Raw genomic sequence first — 25483 nt, 5'->3', positions numbered from 1 at the left:
AAGCTCCCACACTATGTATACTTTGAAGGGAAATTCTCCCTTGGTTCAATGATTGCAAAAGAAAATACTACACACTACTTGAGAAGGTTGGAGATTCTTTGCATTTGAGACAAATGTGAGGAGTCCAATCCTATTTTCAAGAATGGCGAAATGTTAACATGAATGCAACCCAACAAATGCAAGTCCACTAGTGCATCATCAATGATTGCATATTTGAAGATGAAAAAAAATGGAACAAACATAACTCCTTGCATGCCATTGGGAACAATTCTATAACGCCATCTTGCAAATGGAGAACCCATGAAAATTCAAATTTCTCAAAAATTTCTCTGAACACTAAAAGAGGGATTTGATTCTACTTGAGAATGTCACACTTTATACATACACCATTACAATTGTATACTTTTTTATCATATAATAAATATAAAATAAATAATGAATCTACCATTATCATGAGAGCAAGTTTTTTAGAATCCCTATTGAGAAGTGTAGCAAGAAAGTCTCAATTTGACTTTGCCTTGGTCAAATTGAGAAAATTCGAATTTCCACATCAACAGACAAATTGGAGGTAGTTAATTGAGGTGGCATGGCTCTTGTCACTTAGTTAGATTAGTAAATTTGAGTTAGAGGGCTTGGAGTTCAACTAAGCATGTGAGATTGCTAATTTGTAGCAATCAAGGTCAATTATGTCTAGTTATTTTCAGTTAAACTAGTTCTAACAGTTGATGGAACTAGTGGAAGGTCAGTGGTGCAATGGGACAATAGTATAAATAAGTGATCATCTAGTTAACTGATCAGTCAACCACATATAGCTCATGCATGCAAAGAATTCAAGTTCCCCATTTGTGGTGGAGATTCCAAGGCAGTGTAACATCAATTGTAGATTAGTCTTGAGTGTACATGTGTTGTATGCAGCCAGATATCAACCTTGGGAATTTCACAATCAATTGGAGGAAAATTCCTAAAAAATAGGGGCCTAATTCCTTAGGATTGGCGCAAGGAAATAGGGGCTCAAGTTGAGGTAGAAATTGAATAAGTCTGGGTCAAAGCTTCTCATTGAGCAGAGAGATAGTTTATTCACTTGTAGGTTTTGCTTAGAGCGAGCAAGAAATTGTAATACATTCTCTATTCATCTGATTAATGCAAGCAAGCTTAAGGGAATTTTATCAGTTGGTTTCCCTAGATAAATCTATGTACTTGTGTATGTGATTGATGCATGTTTGTGAATGATGTTCTAAATTGTGAATTAATTTCTGCAGAGTAGTAGAGTAGAATTGTGTCTCTTGATTGATATTAAAATTCTTGAGCAGTTGTAATTCTATCACCATAGTTCTACAATCCTTGCACTTTGGTGACTGGTTGCCATTAATTCTAGAATTTCTCAAACTTAAGCTACAAGTCTTCAATCATTGCAAACATGCCTTAGAGAATGCGACATAATGAAGACCTGCCTCCATGTTTTTTTTTGAGTTTATGAGATAAATTTAGGTATGGAATGCTTTGGATTTCCACTTAGCATAGCCTTCAATGCATGCATAGGTGGGGAATCATGTGTGGGCTTTCTTTCCTAGTTTGATGAAAAATGAGTTCTTTAACTTATGCAATCCACTCCACCAAAATTAACTCATTTTCAGTTCATAATGATAGACTTAAGCTTCTTCATGTTGACAAGGTTGGAATTCTCTCATACTTTGGGAATGCTACCTTTGTCGGTATTGAATTTGGCACTTAGTTCAATGCCTTACTTGTCACAAATTTATGCATACTTCATTTTTCTTTCCATTTAAGAATAAACTCTTTTTTTCTTTTTTCTTTTTTTTTTAATTCTAATAAAAATTATGCATGATTGTAACTTGGATTTCAATATAATAATCAATGATAGATGGTCACATCGAATTTTTAGTCATTAGATCCTTCATCCAGAAGGAAGCGAGGTATTGAAATGCACGTGCACTCACCAAGTCAAGAAGTATTTACAAAAACCCATTTTTGGGGGCTAAAATTCCAATGAAAGACATTGCTATATGCAAATTATATGTGCTTTACGAGCATTGCGTCATTTAAATAAAAAACTTGCTGCTATTTTAATGTTACACAATCTCATATTGGTTGGTTGCAACTTCCATTGAAACTGTCGATCTGGAATCTAGGTCATGTACACACAAAGTGCTCGAGCATATGCATTGAAAACATGATAAGAATTTGTATTTTAATCTCACAAAGCATAATATTTATTACAAATTTATTCTTCCATTTTATGTGAAGGATTTGGTTGTTCGAAAGCAATTTGTACTTCACGGAAGTAATTTTCAAAATTAGTCAATCTACAATATCTTCTTTATTTTAACATAGTAAACGCACATTATTATAACATTGTAAACTATCAAATTATTAATAAGTTTTAGTATTCTTATGTTTTCATTAAAATTATAAAGAGTTGTATTTAAAATGTGAATTTGTGCTCTTCATTTAATGTATAAAGAAATAGTAATTAAAATGTGACTTCTTGAGGAGTATTAACGGTCTTAAGAAAGGCATTAAAATTGGGTTGTAATTAGACGATATTGCATTTGGTGGTAATATTAATAGTCTAAAATCTCTTTTCAAATACATTAAAGCTAAAACTAAAGTATTAGGTATATATATATATTTTAAATTTGAGTTTTATAAGTGAAAGATATGTGATCACAAAACCTATTAATCATAATGTGTGTTAGTTATTGTTTATCTTGGACTTTTCTTGGAATTATTTCTTATCTTGAACTCTTGAGAATATGTTTCAATCGATACAACATTGTTAAGTTTGCTCTGTTTAAGGATCTAAAATGAATTGAACCCCCCCTTCTACTCTTGTTTCGATTAAATAATTTCCTCAAACATGGCCAATAGTCTTTTGATATTTATTGAAGGGATCTCTTGTAGGATTTCACCGACGTCTTAAGTTTGAATGAACAATGGACATTCTTGCAAACTTCTATCAGAGTCCAGGTCACCCAAAAAGGAGTCAATGGGTTCTTGCTATTAGAAGATCCTATGGATTTCAAGTCATCATGATGAGGAAGGGAACGATGGCACAAAAAATTTCACAATCAATAAATAGTTTTTTATGTCAATTGGACAAACTTTATGCAATTATTGAGCACAAATTTACTTTATTGTATTGATATTGTCCACCTTACGCATGTCAATGATTATGGTCAAAATAATGCAAGAAATTCACAACCATGATGTTAGATTCTATAAAGATTTTTTTAGAGAAGTACAAAGTAGTACCATGAATAACATGCTATTTCTTTTTTCTTGATTGCAAGTGTTGTCTATGATATAATTTAGTTCCACTTTTTGTCTGATAATCGAGTGATGTAGGATGATAATTATGGATCTATAATTGGCTCCTTGTTGAGGCTATTTTCTCTTTGACTCAATGCATTAGGGATATTGGTTTTTCAAATTTGTGGAAATGGTCTTAATGGAAACTAAATTTGGGAATGAATAACCCCATCCAAAGAAGGGACAAAGGTTTCAAATAAATGAAGAAACTGGCTTCTTCTTCCCACATGAAACATGGTGAAAATATTGCTCCCCTTAGTGACATAATGATGATCCTCTTCCCACCTCAAAGTGAATTTGCATTTGTTGGACAAAGTACGTGACATAATGATGATCCTTAGACATGCTCTTAGTCACCTCTTGATCACCATCTACATTCTTGGATGTGCTTGATCTTTTTCGCCTCTTGATTTAGATATTGCTTGGGAAAAAGGTAGACTACATCAAACTCAATATAAGTTTTATGCTAGCTATAATTTTCGTTCAGTGACTGTTCTGTAAAAAATCATAAACTTGTTCAACTTCAGCCTTATGTTGGAGTTTGTGTACAATAAATAATTGTCTCTACTAATTTTATCTTGAACAAGTGCCTTTTTTAAGTGACAAACACTTCAAGCATAACTTATCTTCCAGTTGTTTGGAATAAAATACTTCTTCTATTTTACAGTTTATTGGACAAGTTCTTCAAAATAGACTTGTGAACCTCCTAGTTTAAGAACTTGGTGTTGAAATTTGGGTAGCTATGGGATGAATGTGCCCAAAGGGAAACCCAACTATCCCAAGGGAAGCCCATCTCACCTCTAATATGAATTCAATTTGGGTAAAGGGAAATTTATTATTTAAATGTGCAAATTGGTATAACACTCATCTCATTAATATCTAACTTGGAAAGTTTCACATTAGGAAAGAAATTATTAAAGAGAAATAAAATATTATTTTAAGCTAAATTTTGAATTATTGTTTCCGTCGAAAACAAGGTCAAGTTTGCTTTCCCTTCTTTCATATCATATTCTCTATATATTGACATACTCATTCGTTCATAACATATATCAATTTGAGGGAATGATATCGATGGTTTGTATAATCTTCTGATGCTCGTGTCTATTCTTTGTGGCTCATCATATTCTTGTTGACTTTCTTTGCACACGTGTATGCTCAAAGACTTGTTTATTAAGTGTATAAATGACGCACAATGACTCATATATATTATGGCTTTGCAAACTATTGTGGTTCACATTCATTTGGTAACTCAATACGCTGTGGCTTGGATAACTGTTGTGGTTTGCATTCATTTGGTGACTTGCATATGTTATGGTTCATGGTTCTTTTTTATGACATCGCTTGACAAAATTACAAAGTGACATCATGGCATTACACCATAAAATTGTGACACTCTCTTTTGCTGTGTGACATCGTGGGTCTGCATCATTCGATACAACAACTCGAGATTGCATATCATTGACTTGTACAAAGTACTAGATCATAGTTGCATGCAACTCTGTCAGCATCGCTCTCACGGTGGCACATACATGTATAGTGGCTCATATACATTTCTTAGTGGCACATACATTTACAATGGTTTGTATGCCCTTCATGGTGGCTAATATATTTACAATGGTTTGTAATGGTTTGTATATCACTCACTATGGAACATATATCCTTAAAATGGTTTGTATATTCTCACATTAAGCCCATGACTTACATATGATGACAATGGCTTTCATATACATATTTGTGCCTTGTTATGAAACAACTCTATAGGTTGCAATGTTATATGATTCATGTTTGTACAAATGACACTATAATGAATAGGCAAGGATCACCATTATGTATATATACATTATGAGATTGTAATATCTATAGGACTCATTGATATGGTATGGTAGCATTCTAATATAAGCGATATGACATTACCTATATACACAACACTGATTTGTATGATAGACATGGTTGACACCCTTACCACATTTATGATATGGAAGAAACCATATGTATGTCATAGCAGACATCGTATGATATGTATGACATGGAAGACACCACATATATGACATGGAAGGCACCACATGTATGATATAACATACACCTTATGATATGTATGACATGGAAAACACCACATGTATGTCATAACAAACACCTTATGGTATGTATGACATGGTAGACACCACATGTATGACATAGCAAACACCTTATGGTATGTATGCCATGGAAAACATTTTATGGTATGTATGACATGGAAGAAACCACATCTATGACATGAAAGACACTACGTGTATGACATAACATACACCTTATGGTATGTATGACATGGAAGACACCTCATGTATGGCATAACAGACACCCTATGGAACGTATGACATGGAAAAAAACCATATGTATGATATGGAAGACACCCTTATGTGGCTTGGTATGGTTGGGATCTGATGTGGCAGTTCCTTCAATATGGCTGTCACTTTGATACAATAGAGATATTTTGGAGGGAGAGTAAGAATTTTTTTTTTATTTTTATTTTTAAATTGTATTTTTGGCTTATCTGTTTATAGGTTTACTCAAATTTCAAGTGTATATACTCTTTGGATGCAAAATCAAATTCCACATCCAATGAGTACCCATTATGCATACTTTTGAGAAACCCACATTGATAAAAATTGAAGATACATTAAAAAACATATTAAACACACCTTTTTAATTTATATTCAGTTTTATCAATGTGGGTCTTCTCAAAAGTATGCATAATGGGTACTCGTTGGATGTGGAATTTGATTCTGCATCCAACGAGTGTCTACACTTGAAATTTGAGTAAACCTATAAGGAGATAAGTCAAAAATACAATTAAAAAAAATAGTTTTCTTCTTTTCCCTCAAAAATCCATAACCATTATTTTATTATTTTAACTATTATTTTATTATTAGGAGGCCACTTTTAGGGCGAACTTTTCTCTAATGGTACCATATTGAGGCGTTACCCTGAAAGGTATATGGAACAAACTGCAAAAAACATATTCATGCTGTACACACTTTTCTCTGAGAGCTATCATAAATATTTTAATATGATCATGTGTGGGTTGCTTGGAATTAGGGTCAAATTTTGGGAGAAACTTTTGAGGATTTCTAGGTAAAGGGTGCTAGTGATTCGGTACAAAAAATGCATCTTGATCAAGCCACATGATTGTAGGGTTATTCCCTGGGTTATTTCCTTGGTTTTTTGCCATGTTTGGATGACCTTGTGAATTGGTTGATTATGTTGATGAAGAACTTTCTTCGTTAGAGGAATACTCACTAGAAGAGGAATATGATCTAGGTGGTGAAGGTGGTGGAATAGATCTTCATTAAAGAGTAGGTTAACGTTGTGTAGGTTCACTAACAAGTAAATCTATCTCTAGTTGATTATGATCAATTTGACCAATCAAGATGTCATGCAATCTATCATTAAATGTACTGGAAGTTTGAGAATTTTTCTAGATGGGGATTAAGCATAAGGGGATCCTCTAGTTGTAAATCAATTGGTGCCACAAGACATTGGGATAATTGTCACTCAATAGCTTTGGACCTTTCTGCTCTTTCTTGAGCTCTGGTTAATACCTTATGGGAATTTTGTATCAAATTTTCAATTTCATATCTAACTAGTGAATATGCTGGAGTAACAACTTCACTGGCATGCTCAGGATGAGAGGGTGATGTGGAAGTTTGATTTAAGTGAGAGGTGGTAGCGTTTCACCCGTAAAGTGACTATGGGTAACGATCAGGGAACAGGCGGTCAACGGTTCAATCCCTCCTTCTATCACCATTTGTTGATGGGAATAAATGACCACTCGCCAACATGAGGAGACAATGCAAACTGATGTTCTTTAAATAACCCAAGCCATCTGGTGTGGCTATTCTTGATAGGTTTAGTGGCTTCGTTAGCTAGATATTTCCTTCCCTTATAATAAAGAAATCATTAAAGTTATCGTAAGTGTTCTATGTGGATATTTACAACTACTTAGGGGTTAACAGTTATGTAAAAATATACAACTAGTAGAACCACCAAAGGAAAACTCTTACTGGTGTGAAATGGTAAATTTTTTAAAGAATGATTTAAATTCTATACTAAAAGAATAATTTAGAATTATAAAATTGAAACTAACTTTTAATGCAAAAGTAGATTGAAGAACAATGAGAAAGAACATAGCTATACTCCTTGATTCCTCTTAACAAACTAAAATAAATTTCAATTCACTTAAACAAATTTCACATTAAAAGTCATAAAGGAAATAAAATGTGAAAATAATGTTGATTAATGTATCTTGCTCAAGAGTATTTAATTAATTAAAAGACTCATTCTCATTCATTTGATATAGACAAGAGACATCTGTTCATATGAAATGAAATACAAAAGAACAAATCAAGAAAGCAAAACAATCTCATTGATAAATCTATTTACATCAATAAATGTATATGCAACAATCTGAATACATGAATAACACTTCATGAATTAAAATGTACATAAAATGAAACCAAGTTAAGTCTTGTTGATTACAATCTCAAGAAATAACTTGATTTGAAATATAAATAAACAAAATTAGTAAAAGATGGATAGACAAATTATTATTCTTAACATCAACTCTCAACACAATCAAGCAAGTGACATTATTTAAATTTTAGCACTTCTTGATTCACAATCAAAGAAACCACTTAAATTTATACAGGTAACAATGAAATATTATAAATAACACAACCAAGTCTTTATATTAAAGACATTTAAAATGAAAACTTACAACACTTTGTATAAAATTTCAACGTCACCAAATGAAAAACTTGGTCTATTCCATCCTCCCCACTCAATGTTTGATCATATATTTATACCAAAATACCCAACAAAATCATCACATACAAAAAATAGAGATTACGGTCCCTACAATATTGGTATCAATGTTTATCCCATAAGTTATGACCTCATAGGCCATATCAACAATATTTTAAAATTAAATAGGCATAATAACTAAAATGCCATGTCAGTAGGAAAAACACTGAATCAAGAAATTCATACTCGATCACACAATTGCCTAGATTTTCTGTAGGATAAATGAAATCACCAAACAATATCTATATATAATAATGAAAAACTAACAAACAATTATTCCTACCTTTCGAAATATATGAAAATAGAAAACCATTGACCCGAACATCAATCATTTTGAAGCAGTGAGATTTTGCATATCAAAAGTAATAATAACATCAATACCAGAAGACTTAATTGCAACTTTTTTCTCGGCCAAATGTAATTTATTTATTTATTTTAATTAATTAATTAATTAATTTTATTAATTAATTAATTTTATTATTTATTTATTTATTTTATTTTATTTTATTTTATTTTTATTTATTTATTATTTTTTTTCTTTTTCCTTTTTTCTGAGCTTAGTAATCTATTTATTGTGTTGTTCTGTTAGGGATTTGTTTTGTAGCTTAAGCTGTCTATTCTCTTCATGTAATTCGTGAACTTTTTGTTTGTGATAAGCAACTATAATTGTGTACTTATCCTACCATAACCAACTATGTAGGCATTTATGAGTGTCATTTTGATTTTTACAATTTTGTTAAATCCGAATGCAACATAATCAAATTTTCCAAAGACAAAATTATCTTCGAAATCATCAATAGGATTTGTTTTTGGTTTTTCCTTTTTAGGTGAAGGCTCCTCATGAATATTTATCTAGATAGGGACGACTGTAGCTGAACCTTTTACAAATATGTTCCTTTTGGCTTGAAAAATATGACAATCCAATTATTTACTTCTAACATGGGATGGTGTGATTGTAGTCTTCTCAAATTTTATTGTTTTGTGTGCAGGTCCACGATGGTCACAATACATAGACATTTGGCTCGATCTTCAAGTTTCTCGAGAGAGTCAAATCATGGTTTTGTTCAACAAAGAAAATTTTAGTCCTTTGGGCCATATTATGGATAATTCAAGTGAAGAATGAATGTACAAGCTCTTCATATGTTCCATTTAGTGTACTCAATTGAGACGATTGGCTAGGGTTTTCAAGTATTTAACTTTGACGAATTGGGGAAGCTATGGCTTTTGAAGAATTTTCATGAAAACCGTCCTTAGCTTCTTCAACCTTCAACAATATATTTTCCCCCATTTTTCAGAGTTTTCACAAAATTATTTATACAAAGAAAAGATTCCTAGGAATCCCCCATTTGGGATAGTCGAAACTCAACCGAAACATGAATCAATCCTTAGTGAAATAAAATCCTATCAGGGTTTTTGAAACCACTATGGTAAAAATTCAACATTTTTTTGAGACTTTTAAATAAGTAATAAGGATATTCAACTTGTAACCCAAAAATACCACGAGCAACTGAAAATGATAGTAGACTACAAAAGCATATCAACCATCACATGTAATATAACACCTGATAATTAGTACTAGGTCTTGTCATTTTATTTTCAACAAGTTTACGTGCATACCTTTGACATTGTAGGACACTTTCCTGGAGACGAGGAACTTATCCCAAGGAATTTTATCAACCAAACAATTCTTGGACCATATCTCTCCTTCTATGGGAAAATGAGTGGCTTCAACTCTGAAATTTTCATTCGTAGGAATTTCTACATCTCCCACCTTTGAAAGTTTTCCATTACAAATTTGTGCAAAGGCCTTATCAACCTCAAAATTGTGCCCTTCAAAAGCATGAATAAAGTCCCACTAGCTTGCTTCTTTGAACATGCCCGAATACTCCTCATAGGCTTCTACTGTCTCACCGTTAGGAGTTTCGATTCTCACAACTAGGGAAATTAAACAAGATAAAACTATGATGTGCAAGAGGTCTATCAAAATATGGGTGAATACTTAGCTAGGTTATAGTAGAGTATGACCAAAATACCAAAGGTTTTCTATGACAATACTCATAATAAAACTCAAATTCGGGTGCGACAATATCATGATACAAAGCTAGGTTTTGGGTATGGTCCGGTTTGAAGTGACAGTGAGGGTCAAGTATAAGAAATACATGGCTGAAGTAATGGAGGTTATGAAACATGATCAATCAAATATAGCCTCAAGATTGTTCATTCATAACCCTAATCCACATGTTAGATGCACTATGTGCCACTAAAACTGATGTTGCCACATATCAAAACCATCCATTGCATATTGATTACAAACCATTTCGAAACATGAATTCCCATAATATGATATGATTGTTAGGTTCAAAAGCATAAGAGGCAGTGAAAATTAACTTTATAATTCTATATTATTCAAAGCTTGAGCCATATTCAAATTTGACATAAGCCGGTTTCAATCTTGGAGTTAGAAAGGATTGGGATTATGGAATTCAAATCCAAAAATACCATATACCCTGCAATTTGAAACTTATTTAAATTATGAATAGTCACTAACAAAGTTCAATCCCTACTGTATGTATAAAAACCATAAATAAAAATGTTTGCATAACCATAACCAATTCTAAAAAGCAATTAGTTTAAACCCTTTGGAAATCATAGGAACAAACACTAACTTATATATCGCTTAGAATAACTTTAGGAATTGCAACAAATCCATTGACTTCAAACTAGTAATAATAGAAATAAGCCATAAGGTCAATGTAAAGAAACTTTTTACAAACTTGTTTCAAGGCTCAATCCGACAATCATAAAAATTGAAGACCTTTGCCATTCATTGAAATATTTAAAAATCTAAAAGAAGATTAATTGGTGCTCAAAATCAGCATGACAACCAAATAACCTAAGACACTAATATGAACAAAAGGGGGGCCATTTCATTTAGAAAAAATGGAAGGGGATTCATAGGGAAACCAATAATATGCATGCACAATTTTCATCTTCTGAGTGTCTAAATCCTTCTAGTTGTTTAATGTCCACTTCCTCTTCCAGTTCCCCATTGAGGAATATTGACTTAACATCCATCTAATAAACTTAAAGTTCTTATATCTAGAAAGTTCCAAAAAACATTATTATAGCTTATATTCTGGCTATAAGAGAAAATATTTCTTCAAAATATATACCTTCAAGTTGAGAATAACATTTTCAAACCAATCTGACCTTATTCCTCACAACTATCCCTTCTTCATTTACCTTTTTCTTGGAAACCCACTTGGGTCTAATGATATTATTTTCCTTTGGTCTAGGAATTAGTTCCCAAGTGCTATTCTTCTTTGTCTGGTCCAATTCTTTGTTCATTGTCTTAACCCAAACTTGTCTTCATTTGCTTTCCTAAAGCTCTTGGGTTTTATCTAGGAGAACAATGCAAAGTTAGCTTATCTGGGGTTTCCTATAAATATTCATTATTTTGCACACCAATATCTTTGTCTTTAATTATTTGGTTCTTGGGATGTTACTTTTGCAAATATCTAGATGGTGTTTTGCGTTTTTGAGATAATCATTTTAAATCCTTATCTTCTTGTTCTATTTCTTATTATTCAATTTCTTTAGGTTCTCCTTATTTGAAAAAACTACCATCTTCCTCTTTTGATTTCTCCTGAGGATTTTTTGTATGGGTACGTATTCATCCATGCTGACATCAATACAATCTTTGATTATCTTGGTATTTTTGTCTAGGCTGACTATTCCTTTCCTTTTTATTTCAATTGGAGCATTGTTTACATATTAGACACTACCTTTTCCATTCTATTTTAGAAATGGGAACTTACCTCTATCTCCAGTCATATGCTTGGAACAACTGCTATCAACATATTACTTTTCTTCTTAATCATGGCCATACAAAAGAACACCACATTCCTCATCCTTCTCTGACTTTTATTTCCACTTCTTCACATTCTTTTGAGGAGTAAGCTGCTTAGACAAATCCTATCTAGAAGAATTAAAATTTTTACTTGGCACACTTTAGATTTGTGCCCATAGTTGTGAAAAATATAACATTAAATCTCATTCATGAGAGGAGAGAATGAGTTTCTTTGTGCAACAAAAAAGTTTCTAGATCTATAATGTTGAAAATGACTAAATTTGACATTTTCATTTCTTTCAATTTGATTAAATTTACAATCAATACCTTTATGGCCAACTTTATGACAAGTATAGTACTCCTTTTTCCATATATGATAACTCCTTTCTCTGATACTAAACTGATGCCAAGGTCTTACTCAAACAAATTTTCCCTCCTTGATTCTTAGTTCATGCTCTTTAAAATATTCTTGAGAGATTTTTTATCTCACTTTACTTTTGAAAGCATGCACGTGGCACTGACAATTATCATATTTAATTTGGAGTTTAAACACTAATCATACTCTGTTCAAATATGAAACCTCAACTACGTGTAGCATAAGTCAGAGATTTGGATGCTCCTTGTTGTGGAGGTAAATCCTCTCTGCGGACAGAGACGATCCCTACTAGCCCAGACCGGGTCTAGCAACAATCACACATTGCTATCACGCAAGTTCCTAATTGCAAATAAAAAGTGGATGGTGAGAGCCTACTTGGATTCCAACGCTAGTGTTCGTAGAAGAGATGTTGTCCTCGTTCCTTTGCCTCGGCCGGTCACGATCCCCATGATCTCCGTGATTGGACACTTGCACATGCAAAGAACAACACGAATACAAGCATAAAATCTAGTAGATGCAATTATATATCAGTCATAAAGGATATAACTCAACATCAAACATAAGACAATGAGAGTGGAACCATAATGATAGTCATCTATTATTAATAAATAACAAAGAAGAATACAACCATTGTTCTGACGTCAAATCCTCCTTTGGCTGGGTAGTCAGCTACACAAGTCTTGCAAAGCTTGTTGGGATGAGGAACAAGCCTCTCTCTCTTTGGGTGACAAGAATCTCCTTACTTAGATTTGGCCTTGTGGGTACAAAGAAGGCTCTTGCAGCTTCAAACTCTCTATCACTATGCTGGAACTAGAACTACTATAACTATCACTATGACTACTAGCTTGCTCAAGGCATAGAGGCAAGCTTTTATATATAGAGAGGAAAGAGATAGGATCAACCACATTATTCATGGGATTAGCTTTATCACTTGGAAACTTCCATGAAAGGTGGCAAACCACTTTCCCTTCTATGGAGATTCGAAGCCAAACCGTCCTAGCTCAACATAGATTCAGTTGGTGAATGGGTTGAAGAGAACCTCTGGAAGCTTGTTGGTTAAAAAATTTACTCAATTCGGTTGGCGCGAGTGCGACTCTGGGACAGAGCGCCAATGGCACGCCCTTTTTAGAGGATTTCCCTCATTGGCGCAGGCAGTGAACTGTGGACCCGCGCTAATGCAAAAAGAGTTGTTTTCATGGGTATTCAGCAGGAGACGTCTTCAGGACAAATGAAGCTCATACTTAGAGGAATATGATGCAAGTGGTTTCAGGTCATGTCACTTCTCACAAGTCCCAGAATGAGTCCTCCAGTGTGCGAGTGAGGGATAATAGGGACAGTGACAAACGGTGACAAATTTCTGTGTAACAGATGCCCCCTAAAGCATGAGGCCCGAGAGAGAGAGGGGTGAAATGCTTTACAAGAACATTTGTGACTGAAAACACGACCGACGGAGAACCTGCGTAAAGAAGTACAACTGATATCTCAAGTACATGATATATGTGGTATGGGCGCAGCCATCCATAACAGAGTACATAATAATCTAGATCCAAGGCATGGACGCATCCATCTAGAGTATGAGTCATGTAGTGACTATAATAAACCACAAATCGCAACCTGGATTCCAATAGACACAATCCAGGGTCTTGCGCTCCATCGCGACCCAAACAAAGTACAAGTCCAAGCATGTGAATATATGAGTTGAAGTCGAACATGCATGAACATCGTCTGATTACCAGCCAATAATGAAAACTTTTAACAGACGCGAGAGGTACCACCAATAATGACGATGGTCCTCAAGGTACTATAGGTACAATCTATGACGTGCGAAGCAATGAGCTAGTGTCGAACACCCGTAGAATCATTCGATCGGAGGCCAATGATGAAAACCTCTCGTCGAACACGAAGAACCTGCCATTGAGGCATGCAGGCTCCAAGGCACCGGAAGGGAGTCTCTAGATCATCTTCCTGGATAATGAGCTGAAGTCGACAGGAAGTGACCTTGATCAAAGGTGGGCCATAATGTTTCCCACATCATTGACACGAGACAGAGGAAGAATGTTGTGGTGAATTATGTGAGGTATCAAAGGGAGGTTGTATTTCTGCAGAGGTCAACTTCTCTTGAACATATCGGCGGCACGACAGTGGACTTGGCAGTATTTGACATCAAATGAGCCAAGGTCATGGTGACAAGGCAATGAGCAGATGAGAGGTCAAATAGGATCACCCAAACCCACGGAGGCAAGTGTAAAAACAAGATGAGATGTCCCCACCCAGACACGAATGCAGACTAGTGCCATGTTCAAGAGCGACATACTGCCGACGCGACAAGAATTATGGGTCCATTTTACCCACCATTTCTGGCGAGTACCCTAGTTATTTTTAACAAGCTTGACGGGGATAGCATATGCTTGTGGGGCGTCATTACGACAAAATCCGATGTCATTAAGTTTTAACGAGTCTGACAAAGGAAGAACTCGGTGTCTTTTCTTATTTAGAGAGTCTGAAAAGACAACAGAAAAGAAAACTTTAGGGGGGTCCTTTTTCGTAAAGTTGTGTCTCCTGAGCCTGAAAAAGTATAAAACAATGCTCGAACGAACCGCCCGACCATTACGATCGAGGAGTACTTTTCATATGTAGTGACATCGACCTGAAAAAGTAAAAAAGCGATCGATATCATGTCGTTTCGTAACCATTAACGAGCCTGAAACGACAAGGGCCCGACAATCTTTTCATCTTTACACGGTCGGAAAAGAGTTTAAAGACGACTGCCTCTTATTTACGTTTAACGAGTCAAGAGGGAAAACTCGGCAATCTTTTCGTCTTTAAACGGTCAGAAAAGAGCTAAAAGTAGACCTCCATTTTTATTCTCTTTAACGAGTCAAAAAGGGAAAATACTCGGCAATCTTTTCATATTTTACGAGTCAAAAAAGAGCTTAAAGGTGACTCATCCTAGAGGAACGAGTGGTATAAAGGGTAGCAACTGGTTCCAGCAATGGTGGAACTGCTCAAAACATGTAATGGTCAAGAGGCTGGCTAATAAAACCACTCATCGTTGCGGTTCCTCAGGAAAGGAAAAACAACCAAGTGAAAGCATATGATCAGCCAAAGAGATGGCGGAGATGGAATGAAAACAACCAAGGCTCATCTAGCAGAATTCAACGGATAAAAATGGCAATCACGAGATGTAAATCGGGTATGGGTTCATTTTAACAAAAGCTTGAACCATGGAGAACTTTGCTTGGATTCGGTTTCATGTTTACACAAGCTTGAAATGAAAAACTATGCTTGTTATGAGTTCGCATGCCCCTAGGCATAATGACGCAAAACGAGGTACATGCCCCCCAAGCTTCATTGCATTCAACAAAGTGGATGGAATGAAGGTTCACTCTCGAGATCTATGAAAGACTTGACTTATATTTTACGAGATCTTAATCAAAGACTCGATTGGGAAAAGGGGTTGTTTCATTTTTTAATGAGGTTGACACAGTAAAAGAACTATCCTCATAACCCTTGTTTCATTTTTTAATGAGCTTGACACAAGATCAGGAACTATGCTCGACTCCTTGTTTCGTTTTTTAACGAGGTCGACACAAGATTAGAACTATCCTCGGGACACATTGTTTCATTTTTTAACGAGCTTGACACAAGACAAGGAACTGTGCTCCGACAAACCTAGTTTCATTTTTTAAGGAGCTTGACACCGAAAAGGAACTATGCTCCACCCGAACTTCATCATAATGAATAGAAAGTCGGGGCTTCCAAGATTGCCACTCCCGGTGGAAGGGAAACATCTTGGAAGTCAGGTCCCAATGCCCCCAGGACACTATGCACGATGGCGGCATCACTGGATCCAGGCATGGGATAGGTGGGCACGTAGTTGATCTGTGGTGGGGTAGATGCAACTGGTGGATGAAAACTAGGAGGGGACGACAACGGCGCAGGAGGCATCGGGGGACTAACAAATGACACTTGATCGATAGTCACAATTCTTCCATCATGCGGAAATCAAACCACACGGAAAAGCGAAGAAACGAGGGCCCCCATGGCGTAAACATAGTCGCAACCAAGGAGAAGACTAAAGTCTAAAACACCTTGGGTAACCAAGACGTCTATACAGACGGTTTTGCCTCCCAAAGTAATAGGGAAATTCGGGAGAACTCCTAGAGATGGACAGGCTCCTCCGTCGAAGGCCAACAGATTCTGAGTGACAGGCCCAAGCTACGGGGAACCTAAAGCTTGCCAAGTAGTGTATGGCATAAGACTGACAGACGCCCCTTCATCCAAAACAGTGCTAGGTACTGCCTTAGCACAGGCATGTACTGTGATCTGGAAAGGCATATGGGATGGAAGGCGACCGGCGATCAGGCGATTCCAATCAAAGGAAGCGACCAGACTACTTGGTGGGGGAATCGTATGATTTCCCCCATGTGCTAAAGGAACCAAAGGAGAACCTTCGGGAGCAGCTGGGTTAGGAGAGTCATTTCGGGACTCAGGAGAATATGAAGAGACGAGAAGAACATGGGCGTGATTCTCTTCCGAAACAGAGTGAGCGAGCGGCGGACTCGAGTCGACACTCTTTCCGACCAATGGTTGGTCTGGAACAGGCTGGGCACAGCCAGGTTCGGGAAGAGGAGGCTGGACAAGAGAAGAATATGAATCAATCTCTTTGTCCGCAGGGAAACGATCTGCGGCTACAAAGAGACGTTGATAACCAACGGGAAGTTGGGGTGAAGGAGCTGTAAGACTTTCCAAGACAACGGAGGCTTTATCCATGAGTGGAAAAAGGTGAAGGGGATGATTGCCTTCACAAAGTCTACAGGGGATTCGAATCTTCCCTTTTCCTTTACCATTCCCGACTGATAAGGTAGCATCGCCGTGAGCTTTAGAGGACGATGAGGGGCGGGCTGGATCGCGAGACCATACTTCTAGTACCCTGGGAATGCCAGGACAATTGTGAAGAAGATGGTCCTCCTTGCATAATCGACAAGGAAGCTTGACCTTCCGCGAAGGAGCAGAAGGGGGTCTGACTTCAGGAGTACTTGAGGGGGTAGCTGCACTTGTAACCTCTCCCTTAGGAGCCTTCTTCTTCTTTGTCTTTTTCTTCTTCTTCTTAGCCACCTGGTTACTTGAATCTGGAATTTCACCAGGTGAAGTAGAAGATGAGGACGTAGAAGTGGGCGTAGAAGGGGAGAGATCCACCTTAGAATCAACATGATGTTGTTCAGGTGGAGGGACTAATTGATCAGTAGGTGAGACAGCAGGGACCAAAGAGGTTGAGAACAACCAGACCGGCAACCCAACAGTTAACCTTGGGAGGGACAACGTCGCCATATAAGGAGCACCAACATTTCCAAAAGGAGCGAAATGACCAGGGTTCCCGTCAGAGGGGATCCCTGGGTTGGTGAACCCCGGAAAAGTTACCATTGAGAACGAAAAGAAACCTACTCAAGCTAATGCAAACAAGATCTAACCGGGTAAATGTTAATCGCGGCCAAATAAATTTTAAGACGCAAGGACACAACTTGACCTTTTCATGTTTTAAGAGTCGAGAAAAGGACAAAAAGGTGGCTCTAGTTGCCTTCGAATGTTTTGTGAGCCCGAAGTGACAAACTGCTCAAGTGAGCCTTTTCTTTTAAGGAGTCTGAAAATGATCAAAAGTGACTACTCTGGAGAGAATAGGCAAAGGGTTTACCAAACAAATCCGTAAAACTGCATATACACCTTGGCAGTCATATGAAAACCAAGGACTTCCCGTACGGCAGTCAATCTTCCCGAATGTTGTGTTCACTGCGTTACAGCTTGTAAGGTGGCAGACATGGCTTCCTGTGGATAAAGGATGATAACCTAGTGGGGTCTCCCCTATATACGCGACGGTACGTGGGAGCTCAAGTCCGTGCTAGACCACTATCGAGTCACAAAAGGAGGAATCACCCAACCGTAGTGTGAAACAACAGTGACTAGGTTTAATGACGCCGGAGCACGTCTCTAGCCTAGATCTCTAATCAGTGAGTGTTATGTTCCAATGCGTTTTTAAGTTCATTCAGTTCATTTTATGGTTGATCTTTAGTTAAGTTTCAATTTCCAGGTCCTACCGTATGTAATCTCTCACAATTTCCTAAATGAAAACTATATGCCAAAGAATATCATTTCGTTCGATGAATACTAACTACGAGAGAGTTGAGAATTTTTCAAACAAAATGACCACAAACAATCAAGAACCACTCTAATGCAGCTAATGACAAATAAACAAAACTTTTCTTTGTTTTAAATCGCTTAATCGATGAAAAGCTTCTAATTTCAAATAACTAATGCAACACAAAAGAGATTATTCGTTTTCTTTTCAATGGCAAAATGCACTAAACAAATTTTGAGAGATAGTAACACCGAGAAAAAAGATCAATTTCACTCAATGAGCACACAATCGAATCCCAAAACACCAAGATAGTCCTTGAAACCAAGAAGAAAACACAAAGACCTCTACGAGCTATGTAATCTAAGCCCAAACGAAGTCAAGCGAAATCCAAGCGGAAAAGGAGCAAATAACTTGAATACCAACAAAAGGCTTTGACAACTACTGAGCAAGCGCAAAAAGTAATCACAAAGTCGACTGGACGATCAAAGAAAACAAGACTCCTACGGAAGGCTCGACGCACAAAGCCACTAGATGCCCTAGGGCTAAGATGTGAAATCAACAGAAAAAGGCAAACACCCGAAGGATGAAGGTGTAAAACCAGTCAAACAAGGATCCAACACACTCCAGTAATTGAAAAAGACGCAGCAAAATACAAATCCAAGCTCAGAGGGCTTGAAGACAAGCGAACTGGAAAAGTTGACAGGCCTGGCGCGACTGTCAGGCTGCAACTCGCACTTTTATGGGATTGGCGCGGGTTGTCTTTGAGAAACTTGCGCCAATTGGCATGACTGTAAGGCTAAAAAGCGTGCTAATCGAGTTTGCTAAGTCAAAAACAAAAGCAAGCAACCCAGGGCTTGAAAACAGTATCTAGGCAAACCAAGGAGCAAGAAATAGCAAGAAATCCAACCCAGAAAGTTATCTAAGCAATCAAACGAGAAACCAAAGAGACAAGACCTCCCGAGTATGGTCGCCAAATTGTTGTGGAGGTAAATCCTCTCTGCGAACAGAGATGATCCCTACTAGCCCAGACCGGGTCTAGCAACAATCACACAATGCTATCACGCAAGTTCCTAATTGCAAATAAAAAATGGATGGTGAGAACCTACTTGGATTCCAACGCTAGTGTTCGTAGAAGAGATGTCGTCCTCGTTCCTTTGCCTCGGCCGGTCACGATCCCCACGATCTCCGTGATTGGACACCTGCACATGCAAAGAACAACACGAATACAAGCATAAAATCTAGTAGATGCAATTATATATCAGTCAGAAAGGATATAACTCAACATCAAACATAAGACAATGAGAGTGGAACCATAATGATAGTCATCTATTATTAATAAATAACAAATAAGAATACAACCATTGTTCTGACGTCAAATCCTCCTTTGGCTGGGTAGTCAGCTACATAAGTCTTGCAAAGCTTGTTGGGATGAGGAACAAGCCTCTCTCTCTTTGGGTGACAAGGATCTCCTAACTTAGATTTGGCCTTGTGGGTACAAATAAGGCTCTTGCAGCTTCAAACTCTCTATCACTATGATGGAACTAGAACTATTGTAACTATCACTATGACTACTAGCTTGCTCAAGGCATAGAGGCAAGCTTTTATATATAGAGAGGAAAGAGATAGGATCAACCACATTATTCATGGGATTAGCTTTATCACTTGGAAACTTCCATGAAAGGTGGCAAACCACTTTCCCTTCTATGGAGATTCGAAGCCAAACCGTCCTAGCTCAACATAGATTCAATTGGTGAATGGGTTGAAGAGAACCTTCAGAAGCTTATTGGTTAAAAACTTTACTCAATTCGGTTGGCGCGAGTACGACTCTGGGACAGAGCGCCAATGGCGCGCCCTTTTTAGAGGATTTCCCTCATTGGCGTGGGCAGTGAACTGTGGACCCGCGCTAATGCAAAAATATTTGTTTTCATGGGTATTCAGCAAGAGACGTCTTAAGGGAAAATGAAGCTCATACTTAGAGGAATATGATGCAAGTGGTTTCAGGTCATGTCACTTCTCACAGGTCCCGAAATGAGTCCTCCAGTGTGCGGGTGAGGGATAATAGGGACGGTGACAAACGGTGACAAATTGATGTGTAACACTCCTTACCAACTTAGATATTTACCCAACTAATCAATGATCTAAATGTCTTACACCTAAATATCCTTTGTTACTCTATACATATTTATTAACTAAAAATTTTATGCACCAGTGGTTCAATTTGAATATTTGAAATATACTCGATGTAACTTAATATTACTTTCAGACCCATATATCTTGTGTTCTAGAGATGAAAATTGACATGGAATCTAGATGATGGTTATAGCTTGTGGTAAGGTCCACATTAGATAGTTTAAATTAACTAGGAATCTAGTTGACGACTTCACTCCATGAACTTTTGTTGAACCAAATACTTTTTAACCTCGAATGCCTCCATCAATTTTGATGACGAAAATCTACGAAAATATTTGTTATGTCTGTCAATAAACATGTCCACATTTTTCAAAAGTTAGAATTATAAAAAAGTGGATACAATCTAGTCTTTAGCCTTCACTATAGACTCAAATGATTGTAGACCTGGAATTTGAAACAAATGATGGTGAAATTTAATTCTGAATACCTGTAACATTCAACTCTTCTTACAACATATAAAGAGAAATCAATATGCCTATACTCAAATAATCATGATTTTCATATGGATACAAAGGGACACATAAATGAGATATATATTAATTTAATATGAAAGACGATTAACAAATTGATAATTCTACGCATGTTCTTCCTAAATTCACATTCCCACACTTTCTCAAGACTTAGAAAAGAATCTTGCTCTTTCTGTAACTATCTCAATTACATTGAAATTCAATTACATAGGCTTTCATACCCAGATTCAAAAACCTCAATCGATTTCATTGAATTTTTTGACAAATTCCTAAAATCTATCCTTTAACATAATTATCAAATGACACTTATCATATCTTCCCTAACAGTATAGATTCTTCTATATTACAACTAGGAAAATAATACAAATTATATAAATTAATAAAGACAACTTCCTTTGGTAAAATGGTTTTGACCTAAGGGGGTTAAAATAGTTTTAGCTGGTAGATGCTCTTGTATCAATACCCAACTAAAGTGCTCACCCATTCTATAGGAGAATGGTATAGATACAGGATGTACCAATGTCAATCCTACAACATAATTTTACACATGAAATGGAGTTGATGAGACATGTAATCAAAATTTACCAAGAAGACTTAATTATTATTTCCAACCATTACTTTCTTAAACATTGATTCATTGGTTTAGTTTACATTTTTCCAAAAATAAATATATTGGGTGTCATGAAGGAGGGAGGAGTCGAAAGAATGAAAAATAAGAATTTCAACAAAATTGTGATTTCAAAGCTACTAAATAACTAAATTCATAATGCATCTTATACCTCAATCTTGAAGTCTTTGACATCCCCTTGGCTCCTCTTCATGCATAAATGCTTTTCTTTTAGCCGCTAAGTCTTTCTCACACCACATTTTTTCTTTGAACTTAGAAGTAACAATATCTTTAATGTTATTTATGTTTTGCAATGCATCATTTTCGTTGATCTCCCAATAGTTTAACCAGGTCCTTGTGTCTTTATGCCACCCTCGATTGAGCCTTAGGTGGTTTTGGCTAGAATTTAAAGCTAGCTTAGGAAGTCTATGATCGTCTATGTTACTGATTTTGTGCTTGTACAACAGAAACCTAAGCATAGCTACGCTCTCAATAGGGGAAAGACCTGCTTCTATAAGGAGAATAGGATAGGGTGTATTACTTTTAATTTTCAGGTTATAAGTTATAAAACGCTTCTGGATTTGCTCAATCTTTCTCCATGATTCTCTGGAGATGCTGCAACCCCAAACCTCACAGCCATATAAGATAACAGGAGTGACTAAAATTTCAAAGAGGAACTTCTTTTTATCCCACATTACAAGGTTTGCTATTTTACAATTATTTTCAAGACCAAAGTAAGCTTTCCACCCCCCATTAATCCTTTTCTCAATGCTATGGTTCCAGTTGAGCTTGTGATGAATATCAATTCCTAGGTACTTGTAAGAATACACTTCCTCCAAGTTATTATTGTCATACATAAAATTAGCATAAGTGTCCTTCTTGGATTTGATAATCATAACTTTTGTTTTGTCAGTGTTAACAGTCATACCCATGGTAGAGCAGAAATCCTTAAGAAGCCTGAGTTGCTTATTAAGATCAGATGGGCACCTTGCCAAAAGAACAATATCGTCAGCATAAAGAAGAAGGATGACGACTATCCCAGCTAAGATCGTGCCATCACATCCTGCTTCCTCTAAATAGCCTTCGAGCTTATCGATGTAAATGCCAAATAGGGTAGGGGAGAGGGGGCAACCTTGTTTAACTCCGATGTTACACTTAATATCTTTCGACCACCCTTCATTACTCTTTAGCTTGGCAATTACATTCTCGTATAACCTTATAGCGGCAGCTCTCAACTCGAGAGGAACCTTTAGCTCTTCTAATCTATTCCAAAGGTTGTATCTAGGAACCGTATCGAAAGCCTTTCTAAAGTCCACAAAGAAACAAAATAAATTGGATTTCTCATTACGACATTCCTCCGCAATGATCCTAAGCGTAACAAGGTGGTATATTGTTGAGTGATGCCTTCTGAAACCTGCTTGGCCTTTAGCCCGCTTACCTTCACTTTCAAGCCATATGCTTAACTTCTTTTCCAAAATACTACCATATAACTTGGCTAAGAGAGGGCTGATCATAATTGTTCTATAATTAGAGGGGTTATTTGTATCCCCACTTTTAAAAATAGGGATAATGAAGCTCTCAGTCCAAGGTTTAGGGAACCCTTGCTTGACTGCTTGATTGAAAAGCTTGTGGATGTGGGGGATGAGGACAGGACCTCCAATTTTTAAGATTTCAGCTTGGTAACCTTCAATGTCCTTAGCTTTCCCATTAGCGAGGCGATTAACCCCAAACTTAATGTCTTCTAAAGAGAAAACTTCTTTCGTTGTGAGAAGGGTTTCCAAATTATCCATGACATTTGGAGACTCATAAAGCTTTTTAAGATAGGAATTCCAATCGTGAAGAGCAATTTTATTATTATCCTTAGTTTTCCTAGTTAGAATCTGCCTCCAAAATTTCTTAGGAGCTACCTTAGAGAGGTGTAAGAGATTCTCCTGTCTTTGACGGATGTACTGCCTCTTTTTCCTTTTAGTTAGGGCTTTGTATATTTTTATCTTGTCCATTTTAAGAGATTCATCAACAGCTTCCTTAATTGCTCTCCTTGCACTTTTACAATCTTTGTCATACCATGGATTGGTTTTGCTATTTCTTTTATTATTTGAAACTTCAACTGAGAACTTGTTAATAGAATATGAGAGGGTTGTAGTAAAATTATGGTAGAGGTATTCTATGTTGTCTATATTAGATAAAGGAAGCAAATTAGTTTTTAATTCATTTAGAAAGAGATCATTTTTATTTCTATCAAATATTAAGTTCTTTTGGCTATAAGTATTATTTTCTATGGGAACTCTATGCATGACAAAATTGAGAGTTATAAGTAAAGGCCTATGATCAGAGTCAGGTTCGTGGTTGTTTAAGATGTCAAAATTTATTATTTCGTTGTATAATGAGAGATCGGAAATAACGTAGTCTACCACGCTGCTACCAAGTCCATGGATGCAGGTCATCTTTCTAGAATTGGGCCACTTCTTTAGACCGTTGCAAATTATGAGATCCTGAGCACTACAGAGCTTGACTAGCTCCGACCCAAACAAATTTTCCCCGAGATCTTCAGAGTTCCTTTTGTACCTGCTAGCCAGAGTAGGGTCTTCATCTAACCAAAGAGGATTAGGGTTGGAATGATTGCTTAGAATAATAGCTTGGTTGTTTGAAGTTCGAGCATTAAAGTCACCTATTAAAAGGATATTACCGTCATTCCTTAGGCTAGAAATATCATTCTCTAAACCATTGTAAGGGTTAGTTTTATCTAGATTCTTCTTCTTATAGAAGTTAGAATTAATGGGGGGAAAATAACATATTGCTATGTAGGACTTTTTATTATTAATGTCTTTGATCTCTATCCAACTATATTGGTTGTGAGGGTCGTTTTTATAAATCCTAACATGGGGGGAGATGTTCTTCTTAATGTAACAAGCTATTCCCCCAATGCCTCTACGGGAGGATCGCTTGTTCCAGGTAGACCATAGCGTAAATCCATCTATGTTAGGGACCTTAGATTCTTCGTGCTCCCAAGTTTCAACAAGCAAAATAATATCAACATCATTTGAAATCCAACTTAGCTTGGGGCCTTTGTTCCATGGGAAGCCCCGACAATTCCAAGAAAGGATCCGGAGCATGTTTAATTGCTATTGATTACTATCTTTCTGGTTTCTATCTCGAATAAAGGCTTTTCTATTTCTGATTATTGCCCATTTTCCTTCCTTTCTAGCTTCTTTTACGTTTTGAACCTCCTTTCTTAATTCTGCTTGGTCTTCTGGAATGAGATCTTCATTTATGAATATTCTCGTTCCTTTTAGACTTGAGGTTTTACTAAGTATGTCATGCTTATGATCAGTGGAGCTCACCTTTATGCGGATTAGTCTTCCTTTATTCTCAGTTAATTTCCCCAACCTTGTTGCTTCTGTGAGACATAATGTTTCAATTTGTAATCTATTATGTAGTTCTGTCTGGGCTAAGGCTAAAGTATCCTCATCCACTTCCTCTTTTAAGCCGAATAATATAAGGTTTAAGGCCCTTTTGTTACGCTCGTGGTCTAATTCTATTAATTTTTTCATTTCATCTTTAATTGGTTTGATATCTAACTTATCTACCACATTATTTAGGGTGAGACGGCTATTAACTTTTTCTTCTAGTTCTTTAATCATGTCTTTCATTTTAAGACTCTCTAAAGTATCAGCATCTCCTTGCTGGG

The 25483-nt window shown here is 36.5% G+C and overlaps 1 long non-coding RNA gene across 1 annotated transcript in view; it reads right to left on the bottom strand.

The window, feature by feature from the left end:
* Positions 1-25483, bottom strand: part of LOC149148767 (uncharacterized) — a 49181-nt gene that overhangs the window by 2719 nt on the left and 20979 nt on the right. The gene's annotated exons all lie outside the window — the stretch shown is intronic.

Source organism: Pinus tabuliformis, chromosome 9 (assembly GCF_031772625.1).
Source record: "Pinus tabuliformis cultivar Carrire ecotype Pingquan chromosome 9, CPIR1, whole genome shotgun sequence".
Classification (NCBI taxonomy): Eukaryota; Viridiplantae; Streptophyta; class Pinopsida; order Pinales; family Pinaceae; genus Pinus; species Pinus tabuliformis.
Note: the sequence above shows the minus strand (reverse complement) of the source record. Positions and strands in the feature narration are given on the sequence as shown.